Source organism: Oryzias melastigma, linkage group LG8, assembly GCF_002922805.2.
Source record: "Oryzias melastigma strain HK-1 linkage group LG8, ASM292280v2, whole genome shotgun sequence".
In the NCBI taxonomy this organism is placed as follows: Eukaryota; Metazoa; Chordata; class Actinopteri; order Beloniformes; family Adrianichthyidae; genus Oryzias; species Oryzias melastigma.
Genome location: NC_050519.1, coordinates 16,013,148 through 16,023,689, shown reverse-complemented (window position 1 = coordinate 16,023,689; position 10,542 = coordinate 16,013,148).

The following is a 10,542-nucleotide window of genomic DNA, read 5'->3' as shown; positions in this document are numbered from 1 at the left end:
ACAATTGTTTATATTTTGAAGCCCAATGAGGCAAATCTCTTTGTGATTTTGGGCTATATAAATAAAATTGAATTGAATTGAATTTTGCAAAAATTTGTTTTCATTACTCCCTTTTTAGTGTAACCAGGTTAACTCTTTAACACTGGGACTTTGTTGAGGTGTTTACCCAAGCGACTTAAACCAACCTGCAGATTCGACTCATTCGATTCAACTCTCAAATTGGTATTGGATCGATACTGACCCGCCGATATTGATATTTCCACACTTGTTTGAAACTATTCTGCATCAGCAAAAAGAGGTAAGCTGAGTCCCGGCCTCACCACTACTTGTTTCTTTCAGTTTGTTGACTGTTTTGTTTTCACGTCTCTACTTTTTATTTAATTTCAATGAAGTTTTATTTTAATAAACTATTTTCTTCCCTGGATGTTACCATGACATTCCAGGAAGAAACACTGTAACTTTAACTCCTGTCTCCTGATCATTTTGGAGTGTTCTGACTCATAGCCTGAAAGTACATCCACATAACGTGCGTTCAAGAGACCGCTTTAACTGAAAAGTCTTCGTAAATGTCTGTACATGCAAGTTTTGGGCTTTCTTCATTCAAAACTTTCACATCCTTGCATTGCTAGGCAAATTTCTATGACCATTGTGGAGCTCTACGTACAAAACCCATTGAACGCATGTTGAAAGGTAAACTTGGTCAAACTTGGACCAATCAGGGACTCCGATTTGGTATGAATGACGTTCCCTTTATTTACGGTGGTGCCAACTGGTAAAATTGATCATGCAGGAGAAATTAATAACTGTGGTTTGTGTCCATGTGGAATTATATAACACCAAGTATTTTATAAATATTAGAACAGAACTGTGAAAGAAAAAGCCTGGGGCTAGATTCACGAGCTTCAACATTTTGCAACGAGACTCTTCTAACTGTAGGTGGTGGACATGCCCTAGTAAACAGTGAAAAAAAAGAGAGAACCCCCTCTCTGCTTATCCAGTGAGAACACCATGGGCAAAACATGCGTTCAAGAATGAGTATTTGCTTGTTTAAGAACATGTTTCATATGCCCGATGTCAATGTAGCGTGATAGTAGCTGCATTTCCATTGACTAGGAAATTGCGCTAATTGGATTTGCAATTATAAATTTGCCTAATGGAAACACATCAACTTAAAAAGAAACTTTTTGCTCTTGGAGGAGGTGGTTTTTGAGGCGTATCGAAATTTACATATTTCAAAAAACTGCAACGGAAACAGTTTTCTTTCGAATTAAATTAAACACAATAGTGACTGCACCGCTTGGACACTGCACAGGGGGCATCATAGGTCATAAAGCATCACGGAGATCATCAAAAGTTGAGCATGTAATGCAGAATTATTGCATCCACAGCTTCTCTGTAAAATCACCAACCACGATTTCCAAAAATCACTTCATCTGTAGGCGCTCCCACTTAGCTTGGCGCTCCGTGGCCTGAATAAGACGCTGACGTCTCCTTTGATAGATGATGATATTGTAGCAGAAATTTGAATGTATCTGCTGTAAATCAAAGCATTGCTCATGTTTTTGAATGACTTATGGCATGAGTTAGTTTGTGCTTATTTGCTTAATGATGATTTAAAGGAAATAGTGTAATTGTGAAATTTTGTTTTTTATTTTTTCTAGACATATTGTGTAATGGACACACAGCTAGTGAGAGCAGCAGAAATGTTTTATGTTCATATTATGTTGGCTTTTAATTTTTCTGATCTGTACAGCAGTCAATCCCGGGCTTGACTCCCTTTCTGTACATTTGTGTGTCCGACCATTTGCAGCTGTGGGTAAAAGCAAAGACGAGCACGCCGACAGATCGAGCGCGGCTCCACACTCGCCTCTGACACCTGTCTTTCTCCCCCACCAGTCTGTCGCTCCACTGCTTCTGCTTGATGCACAGTTGGACTCCTATCCTCATTAGTGGGCTTGGCCCCAGAACGGCTCTCAGGAGACCCCAGCTAATGTTGGCTCCACTGTCACGCCCCACTCAGCTGTTCACAGTAGCCTTTTTTTACCCTTATGTAATGACATGCACATTTTCTTCCATTAGCTGACATGTGGCCAAATGTGAACTAACATGATATTGTTCATTAACTCAGATTATCTATTTGTTTCAGTTCAGTGACAGCATCTCTTATGAGGATTTTTTTTCAGTGCCTCCCCCACAGAGGAAACAAATTTTATTAGCCTGTTTTTTTTTATTCTTATGTCCCACGGCATTTCTGGACTGAAAGAACCGTATCGCTTTCACTATTCTCTTTTCTTTCTTTGAGTATAGATTTTGCCCCCGCCATACACGCAAAAACTCACCAAAGTTTGCAAACAACTAGTACCCACTTTTTTTTACACCCTCCCCCCAAACAAAAGCATAAAATTAAGCTAAATTACATTTTGCGTGTTTTGGGTGTTTTTGCGTGTATGGCGGGGGCAACGAAACCAAAACGAAACCAAAACACACATGTTGACAATATCAAAAATAGTTTAAGTTATTATGAAATGGCCACAGGACCTAAGAATTTGTGGCCATTTTCTAGCAAAGTGTGACATTTGTGGCTTTTCACATTTTCCCACAATATAAACAAAGGAAGCTTTAATTTGAGCAATCTTGTCAAAATGTCACACATACACTATAAGGTTAAGTGCACAACCACAACCGGAGTTTTGTTGACCTTTGACCTCAGGAAGAGGCTGTTATCTTAAAATAAATACTTAAACACCGTTAGTACCAGCTACAAATTTAAATTCTTCAGGATTCAAACTTATTGCTTCCCTTCTCCCCTTGTCCCTTTCCCTTTATTTGGCCCTCCAAACTCAGGGTTATGAAAAAAACTTTGTCTAATATTTTGGACTTCACTTTCGTCGATGACGTCATGAATAATCGCCAGTGCGCTAGCTTTAGCACGGAGCTTCCAGTGCTTGAATATACATAACAGCAGCGGTTTTATAACTCAAAATAGGTCATGTTACTACAAAAAGACATTACTTACATTTAAATGTAAACTTCTGTGGTTCAGAGCGCACCCACATGAGGAAAAGCTCTTCTTTGCGTGACACGGTTTAGCCTCCCGGGGGGAGGATTTTGTACCCTTCCGTTTGGAGGGTCAGAGTTCAAAAATACATTTCCTGGACACACTTACACTTAAACTACCGCTTCAAACAGAGGGGAAGGGAGAAGTGCTAGGGAGAAGGGAAAAATTCGGATTGGGCCTTAAACTACACCTTACTTAGGAAAAAAGGTTGGATTTAGAAATTGTAGACTTTTAATGGTATTAACGAGTAAAAGTGTTTTTCCCCTGTTGCTCACACATTTTTAATCAAAATATTGTTAAAATTGAATACATAGTTGAGAGAAAACATCTGTTGCTAAGGAAACCCAAAATTCTACTTTTGCCAATTCTTCTAAAAATGACACAGACATGTCTGTCATCCCAAGACGACCCAAATATAAAGTGGTTGCTATGGAGATGAAACCAACAGAAAATTTTGAGAAAACTTTTTTTTTTTTAATGGATTTGTCACATGCAATCATCAACAGTCTATGAGAACTGGCAGGGCGGGTAGCACCTGAGGGTCATACATGCAGCTTGAAGCTTTAATTAATATTTTTATTGCTCGACAAAATCTAATCTGAGATCACAGCTTTACAGCCATTTTTTTATGAGACCAGTGCCATTACGCTGTCTCCTAAACACAAAGAGGACAAATTAATTGGACAAGTCACATGTGACAAGATAAAAGGTGGAGTGAACCCTTGTGTTTTTCTATGACACTTAATGCTGCTCCCTCAGAGTATCTCACCCTTCCCTGGCTGTTTCAACCATTTCCCCAGTCCCTCCCTCCATCATCTTCTCCTTTACACTCCCACACTTTAATCTATGCCTTCTCATCATGCTGCTCTCTTCTTCTTTCATTTGCCGCCACTTGATTCAGCTTAATACGAGTTTTACGGATAAAAACATAAAGAAGCATACATACATGCAAATACACACAAAAATGAAGATTCCACTGATTTTCTCACATGATGTAGAATAAGATTTCTTGTTTGGCTGAATTTTGTCTGCCACAGGAGAACGGGTTTTGGACAACATTGGAGGACAGAAATCAGAACCCCCAATAGAAAGACTCACTTATTTTCTTGACAATTCAAATTTTGGGCTAGAAACATGTAGACACTACTCTTCCCAAAGATAAATCTATTTTTCAAACAAACAAAAACAGCTAAGAATCAATAAATATATGTTTTTTCCTCATCTTGTCTCAACCTATTTTCTGGTCTTCCCATGTTTTCATCATCATTTATTCCTCCCCGTTGCATCTTCTCATTATGACTGCTGACGTTTAGAAGAGAGATGAGCATACATCTTTGCGTCTTTTGAGGTTTTATTTTAGTAAATACATGAGTGTGTCACACACATTTTGCATTAAAAACACCACCAACACATGACCATCAGATGATGTGTTATTGTAATCAAGCTGACCAAGAACACATGTTCCAGAAAGATTTTTTGTGGTTTTTGCCTTTTTTAAGCTTTGTCCCAAAGTATTGATTCTAATTAGGATTTGATAGAGAAATATTGTGGTAATCATAAGGACGAGAGCCGGGAACATAGTTATATAACCATGTCCTCACTAGCTAATAGAACACAAACACAAGCAGCTATGAACACAGATATGGAGCTCAGTCATACACGTTAATTAATCAGCAAGTTGTGCGCTTTAGAAGATCCGAACGTTAAATAAAGTTTTATTATTTCTCATTTAAACTTTATTTTTGACAGTAAAAACTGTCAATGGGGAGAAATGAGAGACAACAATCCTGTATGAAAGTGCCTTTGCAGGAATCTGTCTCATATAGGTCTTCTATGAGATGGGTGATGGCTCTCTGCCCGGACGTGGCAGAACCGACCGCAGGCAGCCGAGGTCTGCCATGACTGCCCCTCACTCTCAACTCCATTTGGACCCATCAGCAGGACTGGCAACTGGACATGAAATTCGCTAAAACAATTAGCTCCAAGAAGCAAGAAGGATGATGGCGAGAAACAGATAGAGTAACATCTGTTGGTGGAGGCGGTGTGATGGTGTGGGGTGGCATCTCCATGGCTAGAATACAAGAACTGTCATTGTAGAAATTAATGTCAGTGAGAATTTTATATATGAAACTCTAGAACTTTTGGTTTTCCCTAAATTGGTAGCCAAGGACTAACATTACTCTCCAAAATGGAGCAGTGTCTATGGCTATGTCACTTAGAATACATGGAAGACACGGATGATGTTGAGAAATCAGGTTTATTTATTGTGAAGAGTTCTATAAAAACATCAGTTACACGTCTACATGTCTGGGTTTATAGGATCATTCTGAGATTCCAGGAGCTAGTTCGCTCTCTCTCCGGGGGCTGTGTCTGTGTGAGAGCCATTCCGCCGTGTTTCTGTGTCTCTGTGTCTCTGTGACAATTTGACGGCTCACTATCTCGCAATGACCCAAGATAGGGAAAATAAAAACAAAAATAATATTAGAGGACCTGTTTTATTATTACTATTGTCTCAGTTAAATTACGAAAAATTTCACAAAGTTCTGAAGGGCCCGAGCGGACTGCCTCTGCACCCCGCAGCGGTTCTCTGTCTGCTGGCATATCGAGCCCTGCTGGCTCCCAGGAGGCTGGGTTCCTGCAGTCAGAGAGCGGGTAATCTGTCCAGAGTGTATCCCACCTTTGCCCAACAGTAGCTGGGGCGAACTCTGGCAACCCCGGGGACCCAGCAGGTTAAAGAAATAGATGGAAGTTCAGGACAAAAATGCTCGCATTGGATTAGTACTCTACCTACTGAAAACTTCACATGCTGTGACCCCCGAAATGGATTCAAAATGGATAGATGGACATAAGACAACCTGATAGAGAAATCGAAAAGCTTTCCGTATCTTTAGAGTTTAAAGGGTTACCAAACAGAGAAGTTGGAGGCTGACTCCACCCACAGCCAAAATGTGAAAATCCAGTCAGAGGGGAGGGGCTGGGGAAGAAGACTGTTTTCATTACTGGAGCTGCAGATCATGACGTGGGACTTAAATTGTTTGACCAATCGCAAAATTCAAATGTAATACTTCGATTCAACCTGTAGGGGGCATCACACAGATGGTTTTTGACTACACTTTCAAGAATTAAAGAAGTTTATTTTAATTTGTCAGAAAATTGGGAATGACAAACAGACAGAACTTTTAAAGCCATATTCACAAAGGTCAACAGCCAAAAAAAACTTGATTTAGCATTTGGTCACCCTTTTATCGAAGAGGCATTGATGGTACTACAAAATAATCATCAAAATAAAAGGTTTTTTTATACCCTTACACAATAATACCAAATACTGTAGCAGTGTGATATTAAAACAGCATCAGCATTTAAATGTTAAATGACTTGATGTTTTTGATATTCTAGAAAAGGTGAGTAAATATACACGTATATACATGTTGTTTTTGTACTTTAAATCTTTGTGCATTCACATTTACATGTTTGTAAAGGTAAGTGGCTCCTTCCTTTAATAAAGCTGAAGCCGAGTGGTCGTGCCACCGACTGCCACTTCGCATTGCAGCCAGTGGAACGACTCTGACTGATCGCAGTGGTTTCTACTTTATTTTAAGTGACATTGTTTTCATTCTGCACTGCTGTGCCTTCACAATGTCTCAGTGTTTGTACTGCTTCAGGGTTTGATGGGATGGGCGCTTTAGATCAAGCAATGAGTACCTGAACCTTCTAGCAAAGTCGAGAGACCCGCGGGGGCAATTCCTGACCCCAGGGGCCAGTTTATTGGCATGTTTTCCAGATACCCTTGCTCTGCTCACGGTTAATTGCCTGGATCAGGTGTTTCCAGCCAATTGGAACAAGCCGGAACAAGGGATGTTGGAAAATGAGCAGGAATTTGGCCCTCAGTACCCACCCCTGCAGATGGAGTGTCAATTTCTGCACATATGGAACCCCCCATTAGGAGGATTTAATCCATCTCATCCACACTGTCACACTGCTGCCATGAAAACAGAGAAACCATGGGAAATATTAGCAAGATGTTGAATTGCATTGGTTTAATCTTACCTTAGAACATGAAGGTGCAAGCAAAAGTGCATTGATACAAAAGTGATCAAAGCCATAATGGGAGATGGTGAACAAGGGAATAAAAAGCTAATAAAATTATATCAAGAAGAGAGAGCCAACAGCCTTCACAATGGACTAAAAGTATGACTGCTATGTAGACCTAACCTTAACATCCAATCATTCTGCTGTCTAATAGGGCTTGTTGGTTTTTGTCGCTGAAAGGGGGGAACTGGAACCCACCCGCAGCTGTCATAGGGAAAGATCACCACGACAGGTCAAATATGTCATAAAAAAACACCACAGGGCCACACAGACACAAAGGAGACAAATCCTAAGAATGCTTTCAACCATCCGAAGTTCACTGTTGGGGTATCTGATTGAAATAGGAAGCCTATTTAAAAATAGTAGGAATTCAAACATGTAGTATTACCCAAAGCTGTGTAGTTGTGTGCTGAATTAGTTTCCTGACAGATCAAAAAGTATGGAGAAAAAATGGTTCCATCCAAATTGTGTGTGCATAACTCTCGATTTTTACCCCATAAAATACACTTTGTGCGTAATAGTGTGCACTTGCAATTGTGTACTAAAATTACAAAATACAATTTACACGCAAATAGCTTAAAATTTCAACAACTTGAACCTAACTACACATACAAATCTTTAAAAAAGTATATAAAAATCGCCTGATACACACACATACAAACCGCATTTACGCACAAATCACTTTTCATGCCTCCACACAACTCCATAAACGATGCATTTAAATGCTGCTAGAATGCTGGGTCATCAGTTTTCTTACCAGCCGCTTTGAACTTAGATTGTCAATAATATCTAGTAAAAACTAGTTTGTGCGCTTTGTAAGCACTCACAAGTAGCAGTATGTTTTTAAAAAAAGGAAGGTTCCAAACGCAAGTTCAAAAACGTTTTAGTCTAGAAAGTTTTACAGAGATGCAAAATATTGATTTGTGAGATTTCTGCAAAAACACGCAATCTCACAAAGTATTGTTAGTCTACATTCTAATTTAAACATCTTATCACACTTGATATACAACTAACTTCCAAGAAATTTTTCTCTTAAATGTAATGTTTTGTTAACAGACAGTTAACGTTTATCTTTTGAGTTCTTGTTCCCGGTGTTCTTTAAAGTAAGATTATTCTGTTTTACCCAAAATAATAATAAAAAAGTTATTTTCTAGAACATAGTTTCTGCAGAGGGACAGTAGTTCATTAGAAACTCACCTCAGAGTGATGGGGAAAACTGTTGGAACAGAGCAATCCCACCCCTCCTCCCATCACCCATCTGTTTACAGGCTCTCCTGCTAGCTTATAGGCCCTACACCCCTAACCTAACATTACAGTTCAACAAAAATGACGATCAATAATGAAGCTATCCGGCCGTACAGTTTTGAGCCAGATGCCAGCTCAGACGTGGAAAACAAAGACATACATGGATCAGAATGGAGCGGAGCAGGGAGCTAGTGCCCCGCCCAGAAAATTTTCTACATCACATATTCTTTTTTTAATAGCATTTTTTGTCTTCTCCTTAATCAGAACAATTTAAATTAAATACTCAGAAATAGAGTTTTGAGGGTAATTTACTTCATGTATGTCCTCCATTATCAAAAAATTCCACAAGTTAAAACATAAAAAAACAAAATTTTCATTGGAGTGGGTCTTGAAAATGTGTAGAACTGTCTTATTTTAGGATGATCATGGTTGTGAAATAAGAATAGTTGGACTGTTGAATCTCTTAAAATAGGATATATTTGTGGGACAAATGTACAAATACAAAGATCTATAACTATAATATGATATAATTATTTTAAATACATGATATTTCCAGCTACAAAAATTCTATCGTAAAAATGTTTATACTAGCGAACATTAAGATTTTATTTTCTCCTACAAAGACAGGACATCACAACTTTTGTTAAAATCTTACTAAGACAAATTCTACTTGCTCTATTTCTAGATTTCATCACTTGGATCAGGGGTCTCAACCTGGCGGTCCGTGGGCCATTTGGGGCCCCCAAGTTAATATTTTAACGCCTTAATATGAAAGTTCAATGTCTACCAAGCAATATCTTCTGCATGTCTACGCTTCTTTGATGATAGCGTCGTATTTGCTTTGTTATGCTTATAACTTTGCATTTGCTATTGTTGTTGGATCTGGTCAGAGCATCAAGACAGGCTGCTGACAGACTGTGTGAAGATGCTAATTTTATTTCTCCAGCAGGACTTGGCACCTGCCCACTCTGCCAAAGGTACCGAAGCTGTTTCAATGATGGCGCCACTGTGCTTGAATGCCCATCTCAATGAAAACTCTATGGGCTGTGGTCAAGAGAAGTCTGAGAAAGACCAGAGGCAATAAAATCTTGGGCTTCCATCACTCACATGCAGTATTACAAGGTGCATTGATTCATGAAAAAGGAGGTCCTACCAAGCATTAATAGCACAGAAATGAACAGTTATCAGAAACTTGACATTTGGGCTGAAAATATTGTTTAATTCTGAGAAACTTAGCTTGTGTTTACATATTTGGTTTTAGCAATGCCTTTTTAAAGTTATAAACCGATGTTTTGTGTTTTCCAAGCTCTGGCAGCAGCGTGCTTATGTAAATGACCAGCGACTGTTAATGACATCATCGAGTCTTAGTAAATGTAGTGGTAGGGCAAAGCTGTAGGGCAGGGGTGTCAAACATCCGGCCTGCCAGATGGTTGAATCCAGCCAAGTCACCTAGAGAAAAAAATATAAGGATGTTGGGAAAAAAGGAAGTTTCTAGTCCCTTCCTATGGCGAGTTATTGCTAATAAAAAAAATTTAAAAAAATAAAAAAAAATTTAAAAAAAATGAAAGCAATGCACAATTCCGCCAGTAGGGGACCAAAGAATACGCAAGGCAGACATCACAAAAGATTAAGAAATGAATACAATAAAGAATGTAATAATAAGTGACTAGACTTTACTAGGTTGTTTGAGCCATTTTTCCCAACTGAGAAAAAAAACAAAAACAGAGCTACAGATAAGTTGACCATAGGCTATTTTGCTATTATGTTACTCGTCCGGCACACTTGAGATAAGATAGGTTGAATGTGGGCCCTGAACCAAAATGAGTTTGTCACCCCTGCTGTAGGGGTAGGAGTGGAATTCGGATTCGGCCTCTCAGTATGGTGAGGTTCACCATCCACTGCAGGAGCTGTGTCTGAATGATGGCTGCTTTCAGCGGTACTTCCATCTCTCTGTCATCCAGTTTGAGGACTTGGTGTCCAGCATTAGTCCAAGGGAAAAAAAAATTATAAAATTAGATGACCTTTTTATTATTATCTCCATACAAATAAGAACAATATCATAAAATTAAGGAGGTTAACAATAAGAATCTCCTCCATGTTGGTTTTGGACTCTACCTGCTGATTGCGTCATCAACACGTCAAGTTTCTGA